This window comes from Felis catus, chromosome A1 (genome assembly GCF_018350175.1).
Source record: "Felis catus isolate Fca126 chromosome A1, F.catus_Fca126_mat1.0, whole genome shotgun sequence".
In the NCBI taxonomy this organism is placed as follows: Eukaryota; Metazoa; Chordata; class Mammalia; order Carnivora; family Felidae; genus Felis; species Felis catus.
This window is the reverse complement of record NC_058368.1, coordinates 200,370,633-200,386,080: the sequence shown is the minus strand read 5'-3', so window position 1 is coordinate 200,386,080 and position 15,448 is coordinate 200,370,633. Positions and strand designations below refer to the sequence as shown.

At 35.6% G+C, this 15,448-nt stretch overlaps 1 long non-coding RNA gene and 1 other non-coding gene across 2 annotated transcripts in view; one reads left to right on the top strand and one right to left on the bottom strand.

The window, feature by feature from the left end:
- Positions 1–15,448, bottom strand: part of LOC123380039 — a 192,733-nt gene that overhangs the window by 10,114 nt on the left and 167,171 nt on the right. The window lies entirely within an intron of this gene.
- Positions 6,187–6,271, top strand: TRNAR-UCG. The gene has a single exon. It is a non-coding gene; the product is annotated as a tRNA-Arg (tRNA).

Genomic DNA, 15,448 nt, shown 5'->3' with positions numbered 1-15,448 from the left:
AACGTTTATTTATTTTTGGGACAGAAAGAGACAGAGCATGAACGGGGGAGGGGCAGAGAGAGAGGGAGACACAGAATCGGAAACAGGCTCCAGGCTCTGAGCCATCAGCCCAGAGCCCGACGCGGGGCTCGAACTCACAGACCGCGAGATCGTGACCTGGCTGAAGTCGGACGCTTAACAGACTGCGCCACCCAGGCGCCCCATACCAGGTCTGTGTTTAAATAATTACTTTATTTTTGTCTTGGGCATATATTGGAAATTCCATTATATTTAGCATATATGAATACTTATCTTCCTCTCCCATGTCTGGGGTGGGGGGCAGTGATATACAAGGGGAAAAATAAAGAAATGCCTACTAAGAGATAAAGTTGTAATATGTATTGAATACACCCTGTGATAGTACACACACACACACACACACACACACACACACACACACACAATTATTTTGAGTGAAGTTCAGAGACATTGTACCATGAAAAACAAAATGAAAATCCTTCTTTTACACAACTAATGATGATTTCTGGAAAACCATATGATTGTTTTTCATCCCTTTATTACCAGAAAGACACAACTAGAGAGAGTTCAAGTAATGGTGAAGGCTCTGAAATCACTGACTTATTTATTGAAGAAGCTAAACATGTATTGATTGTCTAAATGATAATGGAGAGAGAAAACAATAACAATTCATGGATGCTTGAAATGGATGAGAGCAGTTATATCCTGCCTGTCATTAAAAACTGAACCAGAACACTAAAGGTCATTTTGTGGGGAGAATTTGAAAAGTGGAAAAATTTTCTTGTCCATCTTATCTCAAATGCCAGAGGCTGAAGAAAAATAATTAGTAGTTAGAAGCAATCCCAGATCTAAAAAAATAGGAATTCCTTCCAGAAAAAAAAAATGTAAACAGATATTATGTACTGTATGAAGCAATGCATGACATAGAGTGGGCACCCCTCAACAGCTACTACAACTATTGTAACTGTTAACTGCTGCCTTCACTCTCCCTCCCCCTACTCTTCTATTACTGCTATTTTTGCTGCACTCCTGAATAACAAACTGCCCCTCCTCTACAAGATGCGATCTTCTCCCTTTGTTCTCATCTCTCTTCTCTGTTCTCACAGGTACATTTTTTTTCAGGCTCATTAATAATATAATTTTGAAATACATGTGATCTTAAACTATATGTGTATTTAAAGCTCCCATGCAAAGCACTAGGACACTGGAATGAAAGGTTCATAGATTTGGAGCTCATGTCTGCCACTCCCTGGTTGTGTGATTTTAGGCAAAATGTTTAATTTTTCTTAACATTTTTGTCTATAAAGTGAGAAAAATAACATTTTTTACATCATGAAGCAGTTTTTAAGATTAAATAAATTATCACTTTTCAGAGTTCTAGTAAAACAATTTGTTTTCTTTCTAGAAGCAAATTAAGCAATCTCAAAGTGTTTCCTTCTTTAATCTTCTCCAAAACACTATCAAAAAGAACTCCCTATCTCTTCTCTCTTTCTCTTTTGGAATCCAAGATCCTAAAACGTTTCTCCTTTAATTTCTATTCTTTTCTGTTCTCTTCTTTTGTAAAGTTAAATAATGATTTAAGTTCATCTCAATTTCTTTTGAAAATTTGATAGCTTCATATTGACTACTTGCTCTACACAGAGAATTGTTTGAGGTGTACAAGTGGGTACACCTTGAAGTGTTTTCACCATTTTCTACTTACAGAGACAGACTGCTAGTAAATCACATGAAGTACAGAATCAAATAAGCAGCAGTGACTGAATCATGAAATCTAGTGAGAGTTTTTTATGCTAGCTTCTTGCTTAAGCACCATTTTGTCATGTTAGGTTTTTTTTCCTACCTTTCTGGTCAATCATTTTTTTCTCTTTATCAACCTATGGTCTCTCTGTACCAGTCCCTTCTTTCTTTTATGCATATTGGATCTTTATCCTTGCCTCTTCTACTTCCTCTCTTACTAGTATTCAATTCCAGTGCCATGAATACAACACAGAACTTAAAAATTAACATCCTCCTACCCCAAACCTGCGTCTCTAGTTTAGATTTTTTTCTGTGCCACAGATATACCCTTGTAAACATCTTCTATCTGCCTAAGAGAGACAGAAAAATGTAGTGGTTCTGAGTGTGTGCTCTAGAGTCACAATACCCGAATTTGTTTGAATCCTAGCCCTAGTTAAATGTGTGACTCTAGACAAGTTATCCAGCCATTAAGTACCTCATTTTCCCAATCTACAAAATAGAAATAATAGTACTGTATCACAGCATTGGCAAGATTATAAAAAGAAATATAGTAAGAAATCAGTCTATCTTCCTTCGCTAATTTCTTTCTTCCAACCTAGTAAAATAGCCTACAGCAGCCCCAGTGAGTTGAGCAAGCAGGCTGGTGGTAGCTGGAACCTACATAAAAAAGTGACATTAGACCAGAGGGAGAAGATAACCCAAAAGGAGCTGAGTGTGTCAGTGGCCTAGTGGATTAGGGGATTGAGTATATGCAAAGAAATTGAGAAAAAGGTAATGTATTGAGGATAAGGACAGCCAGAATTTTTCATGCTTTGAAAAGAAAAGCACAAATATGAACTTCATGGTGAATTAGAGTTACCAGTAGAAGCTTAAGGGTTTCAACACAGAGAATAATATAAATTAAATGAATACATATACACATATATGCATATTCATGTATAGAAGTATTGGTATACAAACACATATTTTTTAGTTCTATCCTTGAGAGAGCTTGGAAGTAGTGATATTGCAGTAGTTATGGTTGAGTACCTAGGTCTTGGCATCTATAACTGTCCAACAAGAGAAACAAAGTCTTTTTGGAGAAACAGCTGATTCCGGGACTGGAACACACAGTATGAGAAAGTAAAGAAGTGTTCAAAGAAGGATGCAGAAAGCAGCTTGGATGGGCTCTGACTCGTCAAGTCTGGAACAGTTTGAACATCAAAATAATCTGTGAGAGGGATAGATTCTAATCCACTGAGTGAAATGTAGAAGCCATGAGTAGATGCTGACATAAATGAATTAATTAATAATTGAAAAGAAGAGAAAGCTTTTCCTTATAGTAAAGGGACAACTAGCAAATATGTATGGAAAGATCAGTAAGATCAGTAAGTTGTCACCACTTGACAACTATAATAATTGTAATTCTTGCAAGAAACAACAAGGATATTTGACACTATGGGTGAAAGTGTCAGAAAGAACAGGACTTTACACAGCCTCAAGGAAGCTCCTCACAAAATACTTATTAGGAAAGAAAAAGTAATTTTATACTGGAGAAACATGAGAATCATCATAGGCAAATCCAAGTCAAGACCACTAGTGATGAAACTTAAAACTAACACCATCTGATCCACAAAAGAATGCAATGAAAATAATAAAATATCACTATATATTTGGCCAAAAATAAATAATGTGCAACTAACCATAAGGAAATACCTCCCCCAAAAAAACCCAAGTGAAGGGACATTCTATAAAATAGTACCCATCAATATCCATACATAAAAGTCATGAAAGTCATGGAATGACAAAGGAAATGTTTTAGATTGAAGGAGACTAGAGAGATAGGACAAAAAGCGAAGGCTTTATCCTGAACTGATTTTTTTTTTGCTATAAAGGTCATTAGGAATGATTATCAAAACTTTCATGGAGCCTCTGAATGAAAGATACACAGGAGTTTTGTTCTGTTTTGTACTATTCACGCAACATTTCTATAAATTTAAAATTATTTCAAAAGAAAAAAGAAAAAAAATGTTAGTATATTTTAAGTACTTATAAGAATGATTGACTCACAGTAAGCACTACACAAGAATATTAGTTTGGATAAAGGACAGATGGTTTATCTATGAAGAGAGCATGGAAGGAGATGACATGGGGTATGTAAGCAGGGGCTAGCTACAAATAGCCTTTAATGTTGCGCTAGAGATAATGGACACTATTCTGTTGGAAAATGGGGATAAAAATACTCATAAACACAATTTTTAAATATTGCCATCATGACCATAGAGAACTCATGATTGTATTCACCACCTCACTTTACTGCCTCTATACCAGTCCATGAAAGTTCGTTCGCCTGCTATTCCCTAAGACATCATGTGACATCATGTTTTGTGATTTTAACATAAGTAATTTTCCTTTCCTGGAATATATTTTTCCCTGCAGCCTACCTACCTGGAAACATTTTCAACTTGTCATTTAAGACAGTATATTCAGCATCTACCCTTTTATTCCATGGTGCAATACCTCCACTGTCACCCTGATGACACTGCCTCTAAGTGTCTGTTTACGAAGCTTTCTCTTCCTAGGTTTGAACTACTTGAGGGCAGAAATCTGAGTGTCTTGTTTTACTGTCCCACTTCAAGAACATATCATGAGTTATACCACATAATTTATGCTCAATTAACTGGTTTTTATTTAAATAATGAATGCAGCTGGTTTGTGTGCCAACACAATATAATGTGCCATAAACAGTTCAAGCTGTTGAATAAGGAGAGCCTGGAATTCAATGCCAGCTCTACCACTAACTAGCTGTGGACCCATTGGGAAGTTATATAGAATCTCAAAGCCTTGGTTTCCTCATTTGTACAGTGGGAATAATAATGACTACTCAGGTTGTAAATTTTAATATAGCTATCCAACTCACATCAAATTTCTAACTACTTCTTTTGTGCTTTGCAGTCCTGCCCTGAGAAATTCTTACCACTTGTTGGCACCTTGAGATTTTCCCCAACCTGCTTTCGTCAACCTTAAACATGAACGGTAACAATTTGAGGTGAAAATTACAGCAGACCTCATATTACACTAAAGAATGTTTTTTTGGATGTTAATTTGAAACACACTGAGTCAATATTCTAGCTAAGTTGCCTCCCCTTCTCAAATCCTCCCATTGAATTTCACTAAAAAGTTAACTTGACTATACAAAATTTAGTTAAAATTAATGTAATTAATTTAATTTTTAAATAATTTAAAATTTAAAAATTTAAATACATAAGTTTCTTATCAAAACTCAGGTTTCTATATTGTCTCCTTGATTTTGATTCTTTTGATTACCACAGTTTTACTTCATTTTATTTCCCTTAGTTCCTTGCAATTTCACACTAAGTTTTTAAACTCTAACTAAACCATATTATTGGTAACCTAAACTCCAAGAAATAGGAATGAAGTTAAGCGGTCTCCTAAAAAGAGTAGTTTATTGTACACAGTTCCACATTTGTAAATAAAAAGAATAGTATGTGTCAGCTAAACAGGTGATGAATAGAGATAGAGCAGAGACAGTTTTCTACCAAGAGTGATGGTTAGGTAAAAGGTGCAATTTACGGAGAATTTTATGTCATATACTCATCTTATTTAGTTTCCCTATTAAAATAGTCTGTCCAAGAACACTACCTCTATTTCTAACTTTAGGTATTGCTGGAAATGCCATATAGAAATGCCATCATGCTTACCATGGTGAATTTTTAGCCATTATGATTTAATTTCAGATTTAGTTTAAAAACAACAAATGTGAAGGGCACCTTGGTGGCTCAATCAGTCAAGCACCTGACTCTTGATTTCGGCTCAGGTCATGATCTCATGGTGCTGGTTCCATGCTGATGGAGTGGAGCCTGCTTAGAATTCTCTCTTCCTCTCTCTCTGGCCCTCTCACATGCGCTCTCTCTCTCTCTCTCTCTCTCTCTCTTTCAAGATAAATAAACTTGAAAAAAATGCTAAAAATCCAAATCTGATAATGTACAAGAAAACTAAACAACATAACTTCACTTTTACATTCAACAATCTCTAAATTGCCTTTACAAAGATTTCAGACCCAGAATAGTTAAGGGAATAGACAACATCGATGATAGATAGATAGATAGATAGATATATAGATAGAGATAGAGATAGATATATAGATAGAGATAGAGATAGAGATATATTTAAATATATTTAAATGTTAAATGGGATACTCTTTAAATATTATGACTTAATATGTATATAAAGTATATATATGACTAAAATATAAATAAATATATATAGTATATATAAATATATATATTATATATAAATAAATATATATATAGTATATATAAATATATATATAAGTATATATAAAATATAAATAAATATATATATAGTATATATATATTTAAAGTACATAACATTTGTAAATGAGATAAAAAAAGAAAAAATTAAAGGGGCGCCTGGGTGGCTCAGTCGGTTAAGCATCTGACTTCGGCTCAGGTCATGATTTCATGGTTCGTGGGTTCGAGCCCCACGTCAGGCTCTGTGTGGACAGCTCGGAGCCTGGAGCCTGCTTCAGATCTGTGTCTCCCTCTCTCTCTGCTCCTCCCCCACTCATGCTCTGCCTCCGTCTCTCAAAAATAAATAAACATTGAAAAAGAATTTTAAAAACATATGGGCTTAAAATAAAATAGAATAAGTCTTAGCACTGACCCTATAGTGGCAATCCCTGCATCAAAATCATTAAGTATGTGGATTCTGCAGTGAAATTGCCTAGATTTGAATTCTGGCAGTGACATTTATTAAGTGTGTGACTTGGATTCAATTACTTAGTCTTTTTTACCCTCAGTTTCTCCAACTGTAATAATAGTACCTACTCCATGCATTGCAAATGCATACATACAAATTAAGGTGTCCAGTATTTACTTAGCACTCAATAACTATTAGTTATTAGTTGTGATTGTGATACCTAACCGAACTGTGGATCTCAGATAGTTAATTTAACCTTCTTAGTGTTCACTTCTTTCATCTATATACGATGGAGATAATAATCTTGTAGGATTTGTATGAAGATTAAGTGAGAGTATATATTTATAACACTAGCATATACTAGTAGATATACCTCGGTACTTTTAGAATTAGTGTTTAGTGTTCTTGGAGGTCTGCACATATCTTATATCTTAAGCCATGTCCTACCTATTCCAGGTTCTCAAACTTGACCATGAAAATCAACACAGAAGTTTATAATCAGGATTCTGAAGTGTTGGGATGCCAAACTAGAATGTTCAGTCAATGGTAGGGCAAGCTCTGAGGACAAAACAGATGGGACACAGTGATACAAGGCAACTGAGACAAACCTGACCCTAGTTTTTAGAAGCCTCCATGGCTCTTCCTGGCCAAAGAGGAAACAACACAGGGTTTTCCCTTGGCCTTGAGGTCAAGTTTATTAACATATTCATTTGTTCATACATTGGACAGGCATTGACTATACCCAGTGTGTCAGGCACTGGGCTGGGTCCTGGAGTCACTGTGGTGCATGAAGCAAGTACTAATTAAGTCTATGTAGAGTTTAAAGGTTGCTACAACACACCTCATTACAGTTGCCAAGTTCTGATGCTATTTTTTTTGAAGCGTGAAAATCATTTAAAAAGAAGTAAGATAAATAATATTAACATCTAATTAACATCTAACAAATATTAACATCTAATAATTGTTGAACACAGCCTATGTGTTGGAAATTCTTAATTCTTTACACATAACTTCTAATATTCACAATAATCCCCAAAAATGGGCACTATTGTTACCCCGAATTTACAGTTGAAGCAGCAACTGGGGGACAGAGTTGCCAAGTCATTTGTCCAAAATAATGGAGCTGGCAGAGAAGAGCTAGGGTCCACAGCCAGGCAGCCTACCACCTAAATTAATGTTCTTATCTGCATTTCTTCTAGTTATTTTGCAGTTTTCAAGAGCTTCGTCATTTCAATGTTCATTAGAAAGACAGAAGAAACAATGAGCTTGTAAATTTTGGCCATTTAGAAAAACACTAATTCATCTATCAAAAAAGTAGAAAACTGAAAAATTTTGTTTTATTTGCTTGCATAAGTTGCAGATTATGTTGGATGCCATAAGGAGGTGGTGCTAGGAAATGTTTCCATTTTCATGAAAATATTTCTGTATGATTTATCTACAACCTAAAATGTACTAGATATTTTTCTAGAAATTGTGTAGAATTTCAATTTCTACTGCTAAAATGTTATTTTTTATTTTAATTATGCTCAGAATTATAAATTATCAGTTTAATAGTTCTTTCATAAGTTGCATCTTCTTAGGCTATACATACTAATATCAAAATACAATTTGTGTGGTGCCTGGGTGGCTCGGTTGGTTGAGCGTCTGACTTCAGCCTAGGCCATGATCTCATTGTTCCTGAGTTCAAGCCCTGCATCGGGCTCTGTGCTGACAGCTCAGAGCCTGGAGCCTGTTTCGGATTCTGTGTGTCTCCCTCCCTCTCTGACCCTCCCCCACTCATGCTCTGTCTCTCTTTCTCTCAAAAATAAGTAAAACATTTTAAAAATTTTTTAATAAAAAAATACAATTTGTGGGGGTTTTTTTAGGTCAGAAACACATTTGTTTCATGTGTTTGCTCCTTTGCTGATGTAGCTGAATGAGCTCAAAATGACTAGGACCAGTTATTAAACTCAGCTTGTTTAGAATGTTTATCTAATAAGATATATGACTTAAATATTACAGTAATATAAAAAACTCCTCATATTCATATAGTGTTTACACATGCCACAGCATTTTAAACGCATTATTATCTGTAGATTTGAAGCTTTAGCTAGAGTAGCATATTAGCACACTCCCAGTCATAAGTTGGGCTGGAATGAGCTCCTTGTTATCTTATAGTATCCAGCGGCCAATATTTTAGGTTTGCAATACAGCTTCAAAAGGACCTCTGATGTCACTGATAAAACCAGAGATGATAAAGTCCTATGTTCAAGGTTTTATTTGTAGCAATTTTATTGACTAGCTTCTATTCATTTTATTCCTTATAACATCCCAGTGCTTCCTTCTAGCATTTATTAGCCTATGCTGAGAATGTGGAAGGTGAGACGAGATAAAACACATGCCAACTGTCACCAGGTTGGACCACCACCAACCAGGCAGTCAAGTTGCACCTGAATGTTTATAGAGATCATCATTAGTCATGAAGTAATCTTGCATGATAAATTATTCCCCGTGGGACCTTCTGAAACGCATACCCCTGCTATTGCAGAGCAAGACACCTGCTTTGCAGTATAAGGGAATGCCAAATTGAAAAATGGATGAGAATGGGTAGGGAAACATTTGACAGAAAACAGACCTAGAGTAATAAGCCTTTTATACTTTGAAATACAGGTCTTCAGCCTTTAATTCTTGCTTTTCCTACACTGTCATATTAGAATCATGTCTTTAGCTACATTTTGATTTAAGATGATTATGGATTCTTTTTTTCTGCTCTAAATTCAGAAAACACATTTAAATTTTTTAAAATTTCTGCCTTCCCCAGACACACCACCACCGCCCATTACCCGCGAGATCTGCAGATTTTCCCTTCTACATTCTGGGGCTTTTCTGTCATGTAAAATAGACTTGGTAATCTTTCTTTCTGTACTTCTTACAGAATTCACGTGACACTCAGGCAATGTAATATGTTGTTGAAAGATGCTGAAATGAAAGGAAATGGTCGAATAAACTACAACTCTATATCCTTTTGTGCAGGTGTTTAGAGATAATCTTGGTTGACCAGGATTTCAGATTCTCTCTTACTCTGTCAGCAAAACCTTTGTGCTGACCAACTCTTCTGTTTATTTTGACCTGTTTTTCTGTAAAACTGAAGTCATGAGGCACTCTGTTTGTGCCTCACTTTGAATCCATTATAGCTACCAACACTGGGATCTATGGTATGCTTGCATTCCAGATTTGAAACTAAAAGATAACCCTGACATTTTATGAAGTCAATTTCATTCATTAGGCAAATTGCCACATTTGAGAACAAGCAAATTAAGCATTTTCATCTGTCTTTTGGCTTCTCTGAGTGCTGTAATCACCATGGATTGTGTCATGGATCGGATTCAAAGCCTTGTAATTGTATGTCAGTGGGCGACATGACGTGGAGCATTCTCCTGGGGCTCCTTCCCAGCCCACCTTCAGCTACGCATTCTCCCTGGACATACCATGACTTCTGATATACAATAAGGATCATTTGGAAGCATTGTTCTTTCAAGCCTCTTAGACCATATCCAATTTGGAGGATCTTGCTGTCCCCATCTTAAGCTGAAGTAATAATAATACACAGTAAAAGTAATGAATAGTTGCCTATTGTTTGTCAGAACTGTGTGGCAAAGAAACACTCTGCATGTGGACCCCTTCCAGGAAACTCAAATTTGTATTATTAATCCTTGTTGTAAATTGCTACCATCTATGGAAATTGCTACGGTGCAAAATACAAAAATATATTTCCTTTGTTAAAAACCTAATTGATTCATTTAGAGCTTTCTTTTGTTAATCTACCAAATCACAGCTACTAAATATTGCACGTTATAGCCATAGATACAGTCATTATTAACATGGCAATTATTGTGGGGGGTTTTCAGCCCACATTCACATATATTTTCCTTTTAATAACATGACCCATACTTCAGGAAATGTTCTTGCAACAGAATTTACAGTTTATCTTTAAAGGCAAAGCATTCCAGGAGAACAATATAACAAATCTTTCTCCACTATATAAGAAATGTGTGTGTGCTTATTTGTGCATATACATATATATACTTTATGTATAGTATAGTACATACACATATATATATACAAAGTATATATATTAACATATATTGTTGTATTATATTATTATTATATTGTTGCATTATAAATTCTATTTTGTGGAAATCAAAAAGTATATTCTTTTTTTTAAGTTTATTTATTTTTTAGGGACAGCGAGAAAGAGGCAAAAAGTGAGAGAGAATCCCAAGCAAGCTCCACACTGTCAGTGCCAAGCCCAATGCAGGAAATCCATGAACCATGACCTAAGCTGAAATCAAGAGTCAGATGCTTAGCCAACTGAGCCACCACCCAGGTGCCCCAAAAAGTATATTCTTGATAAATACCATTGATCAATTATTTCTCTCCCCAAAATGATACATATTTGCAAACTATAGAAAACTATTTCAATAATGCTGATTAAGTACAGCAATAAAGCAAAGTAAAAGTACTCTCCTTTAAATAAAGCCTTTTATATTAGTAATTATAAGGAGGCTTTTAAATAATAAAACCTAACAACCTGTTGATAACTTACTATGTGCTAATATGGGCATAATAATACATACCATACTTACACATCAGCTTGTTACTTCTCATAACAACCCTATGAGGCAAATAGCATTACTTGTCCCATCTTAGAAAAGATAAAATGAGAGGAGAATTTCCATACCTTCTCTCAAAATAAATAACCTTGTCTTGGGGCGCCTGGGTGGCTCACTCAGTTGAGTGGCTGACTTTGGCTCAGGTTATGATCTTGTGGTTCACGAGTTCAAGCCCCGTGAAGCTCTCTGTGCTGACAGCTCAGAGCCTGGAGCCTACTTTGGATTCTGTGTCTCCCTCTTTCTTTCTCCCTTCCTCTCTCTCTCTCTCGCTCTCTCAAAAATAAATAAACATTTAAAAAAAATAACCTTGTCTTGTGTCATCTTGGACTTGAATCATGAAGCTGTGCTACTAGACCCTGAGTCCTAAATCCCTATCTTATACTACCTCTCTTGCAACACAATAAACCTAATGTTTGTTAAATTCAAGAAAATGTTAATTAAAGAAAATTTCAGCTTTTTAAACCCTTCTAAGTTTTAATATGACAATAGCATTTTTAATTTGAGATATTTTTATGTCTATGCAGTATATAGAAATTATGCATTTTATATGATTGCTCTCCTACCTACTTTTAGAAAGGATTCGACTAGTGTGAGGAAAATATTATTTTTCTATGGTTTCTGTGTTCATACAATGGTTTTGTTTTTGTTTTGTTTTTGTTTTTATTTTTGGCTTTTGATTCTTCCAAAGAAATTGGGGCCCTCAACAGGTGGCACAAGACAGATCTGAAGGATCACTAGGAATAGTTCCTTAGCCATGTGTTCTTATAGTATTAATTTCACATCTCAGATTTAGTTTCCACTCCTGAATGATGGTTCTAGACCTGAGAATATATACAGTCCCTTCCAATTGTGACATTTATCATTCTTAGGAAATACTTACCATTGACTGAATTATCAGGCATTTGAGATCATTAATCTATTATGGTAATCTGAATTATTGTGTGAGAAGTGTAAACAATTCAATCAAACTAATACTCATGCTCATTGAAGAGCCGTTAATGTTAAACATTACTAACCTGATCTGTAAGTAATCTATTCCTACATGGCAATAAGGACTCAAGTCAAAGTGGCAGCTGTGTTCTTTTATTCAACTTTGTTCTATGAATCTCTGTGACTCTTGTGAAGAAAATCCGTTTTCTCCAAGGTGGTGCACTGATGCCATGTTGGTGTATGTCTTATGGAGATGAAGACATCTCCAGCCTTATATCATCTTCTTGATAACACTATGATGCTCACTGTCTCAAATGTCACATCTGAATCATCAACATCACAAGAGGCAGAAATCTGAATCTTTTTTTCCCTCCATAGGGTATCTATTGACATTTATCATTTACTGTACAAAAATGAGTTAAAATAGAGCCTAAAACATGTTTGTGTATAGGACACAGGCAAACCCCTAAGGATGTAATTTTCTGCTTCTAAAATGTAAGATGTCAAATAAAAGATATTTATACTCCCTCATCCCTTTCTATATATTCTTCCCCTTTTTTATCAGAAATCGCATCCTCATTTTCATGCCCAATTTCTGACTCTTTTGAAAAAATATACCTTAAATCTCTTAAAGTCCTCACAAACTTCTGTACCAAGTTTCAAACTTTTTACTTGCAAATTAGAATGCAAAACAGTTGAACCTAGATGGTGGTAAAAGGAAAATTCCTATTACAGCATCTGCAAATTACAAGTGAAAGTCACTTATAACTTATCCTGCAGTGCTTTTGAGAAACTTAGCTTGTTTTCTTCAGAGAAGAAAAATGCTTCATGAAAGGCCTAATAACACATTTAAATTACTGAGGATAATTTGAAAATTTAAGTTTTATGGAATTTAGATGATTACTGGAATCCCAGCAAGTAGCATAATGGACATAATTTTTATAACAATTGAGAATTACTGTGCACATGATACACTTGCATGGATTTGAACCTAGCATTTAAAAACTGTACTTAACCCAAGTCACCAGTCAGAAAGAATTTTTTTTTGGCAAAATACAATTAGCTTGATAAGAACTTTAGGTAGCCCATATTGTCCTATAAATTCAACTCCATCTATACATCAAGTCATGTAATTTTTGCATATTTTTATATTTTTATGAAAAGTATTTGGAAAGCTCTAGAAATCCATGTGTCTGAGTATGCTTGCATGTCTGTGTATATATCTCTATCTATATTATATACAGGCACCCGTATAAAGATTTGTTTGTTTGTTTATTTTACCACCCAGAGGTTAAAATGTCTCCAGGAGTCTCTGGTTCCCTGTGAGAGTGGCTGCCTTCACTAAAAAGGCCAAGGGGAGCACACTTGGCGTCTTGTCATGGTATTTTCATTAATCACCTGAAAGGTGCACAAACAGCAGGGGTGCCCTCCTGCCTTCACTCCAAAAATATTATTTAATTTGAGGGGAGAAACAAGAGGCCAAGAATGGCAGGAGGGAGAGAAAGGGGGGAAAGAAGGGAAAATGAAAGAAAGTCTAGAAAAAGGGGTGAGTGGAAAGGGAAAGAGTGTGGAGGGAATTCCCTTCCTCTCTGCCTCCACTCTTCTTAGCCCCACAGCTGCTCTGAAGGTACAGTGTCATTCGCAAACCTGGAGAGAAGAATATCAGGAAGAATGTCATGTACACACAATGTGGAGAAAGAGACGCTTTAGCATCTAGCTTCTAGATCATTGTTGAAGCACTACCACCAATAAGCCACCCTAAAAAAGTAAGATGCTGAAGGCTAACTAACTTGAGTCCCTAACTGGATTATCTAAACCTTAGAATTCTCAGGAAAAAAAAGAAAGAAATTTACTTTAGTCTTAAAGCATACATTGAGTAAAAAATAACTATATACAATATATCCAGGTTATATGATTATCTAGATTATATTCCTTGAAGAAAGGAATTTATAAACGTATCAAAATTGAGATGATCCAAATATGTATTAAATATCTAATGCTATATACAAATGACTCCAAAACTTTATAGTTAAAATAACACATATATGTTATTTTACATAATTTCTGAAGTTCAAGGATTTGGAAGCAGTCTGTTGGGTAGTTCTGTGTCAAGGTCTCATGAGATGTTGTGGCAAAGCTGTTAGCCCTGACTGCAACCATACAGAAGCTCAACGAGGGAAGAGGGACCCACTGCTAAGCAGAGGTTGTTGGCAATCCTCAGTTGCTCATCACAGGGCTGCTCATGACATGGTAGGTAGCAGCTCCCAGAAGGAGTAATCCAAGAAAGAGAGGATACCAGAATGGAAGCCACAGTCTTTCATAACCTAATTTCACAAGTGACGTTTCACAATTCTGACACATCCTATTGGTCACACAGATCACTCTGGTACAATGTGGGAAGGGACTACATAAGGATGTGAATATCAAGAAGTGGGTTTCATTGAAAGCCATCTTGAAGCCTGGCTATCACTCAATCCTTACACACTTGTTTGCTTCCTAAGTCACATAAATACATAGATAAGTAGAATAGAATAGATTAATGAATGTATAAATTTATGAAGATACATTTAATATCAAATATCCCATTATTTTGTGATTTCATTGCTGCTTTTTCCAAAATGGAAGACCATTTTCTATCATGTGGCTGTTACTGAAATATATAGAAGGCAAACCTGAAGAGAAAGTTCTAATAAAAGCACACTACTGTTGTTTTAATGTATAATGCTTCAGGGGCGCCTGGGTGGCTCAGTTGGTTGGGTGTCTGACTTCGGCTCAGGTAATGATCTCACAGTTTGTGGGTTCGAGCCCCATGTCGGGCTCTGTGCTGACAGCTCAGAGCCTTGAGCCTGCTTCGGATTCTGTGTCTCCCTCTCTCTCTGCCCCTCCCCCACTTGTGCTCTGTCTCTCCCTCTCAAGGATAAATAAACATTAAAAAATTGATACATAATGCTTTAATACACATTGCTAAAGCAAAGCAATGAAGAAAATGGACTTTCAGGATACAGATTATTCTGAACACACACAAAACAAAATAAACCCACGCCAGCATACCTACTGCTTCTATCATCACACTTTTTTTTTTGGCCTAAGCAGGTCACAATTACTTCTTAGGTGGCAAATCCTCTAAAACCCTTTTGACCTTGACCTTCCTTAACACCAGATTATGGCACTTACTGCCTCATTTTTGGTTTTGATCATTCTAATCACCACAATCTCTAAATGCTCATTCTCTCTACTTCCAATCACATTGTCATCCAAAGATAGTCCTAAAGAGAAAATTTGGAACCACTTCATCCAAGTAACTCTCTTCCATTAATAAACTCACAGTTTCAAGTCAATTTCCTAAATTGCAAACCCATATTTTAAATGGAAATCTAGAGATCTTCATT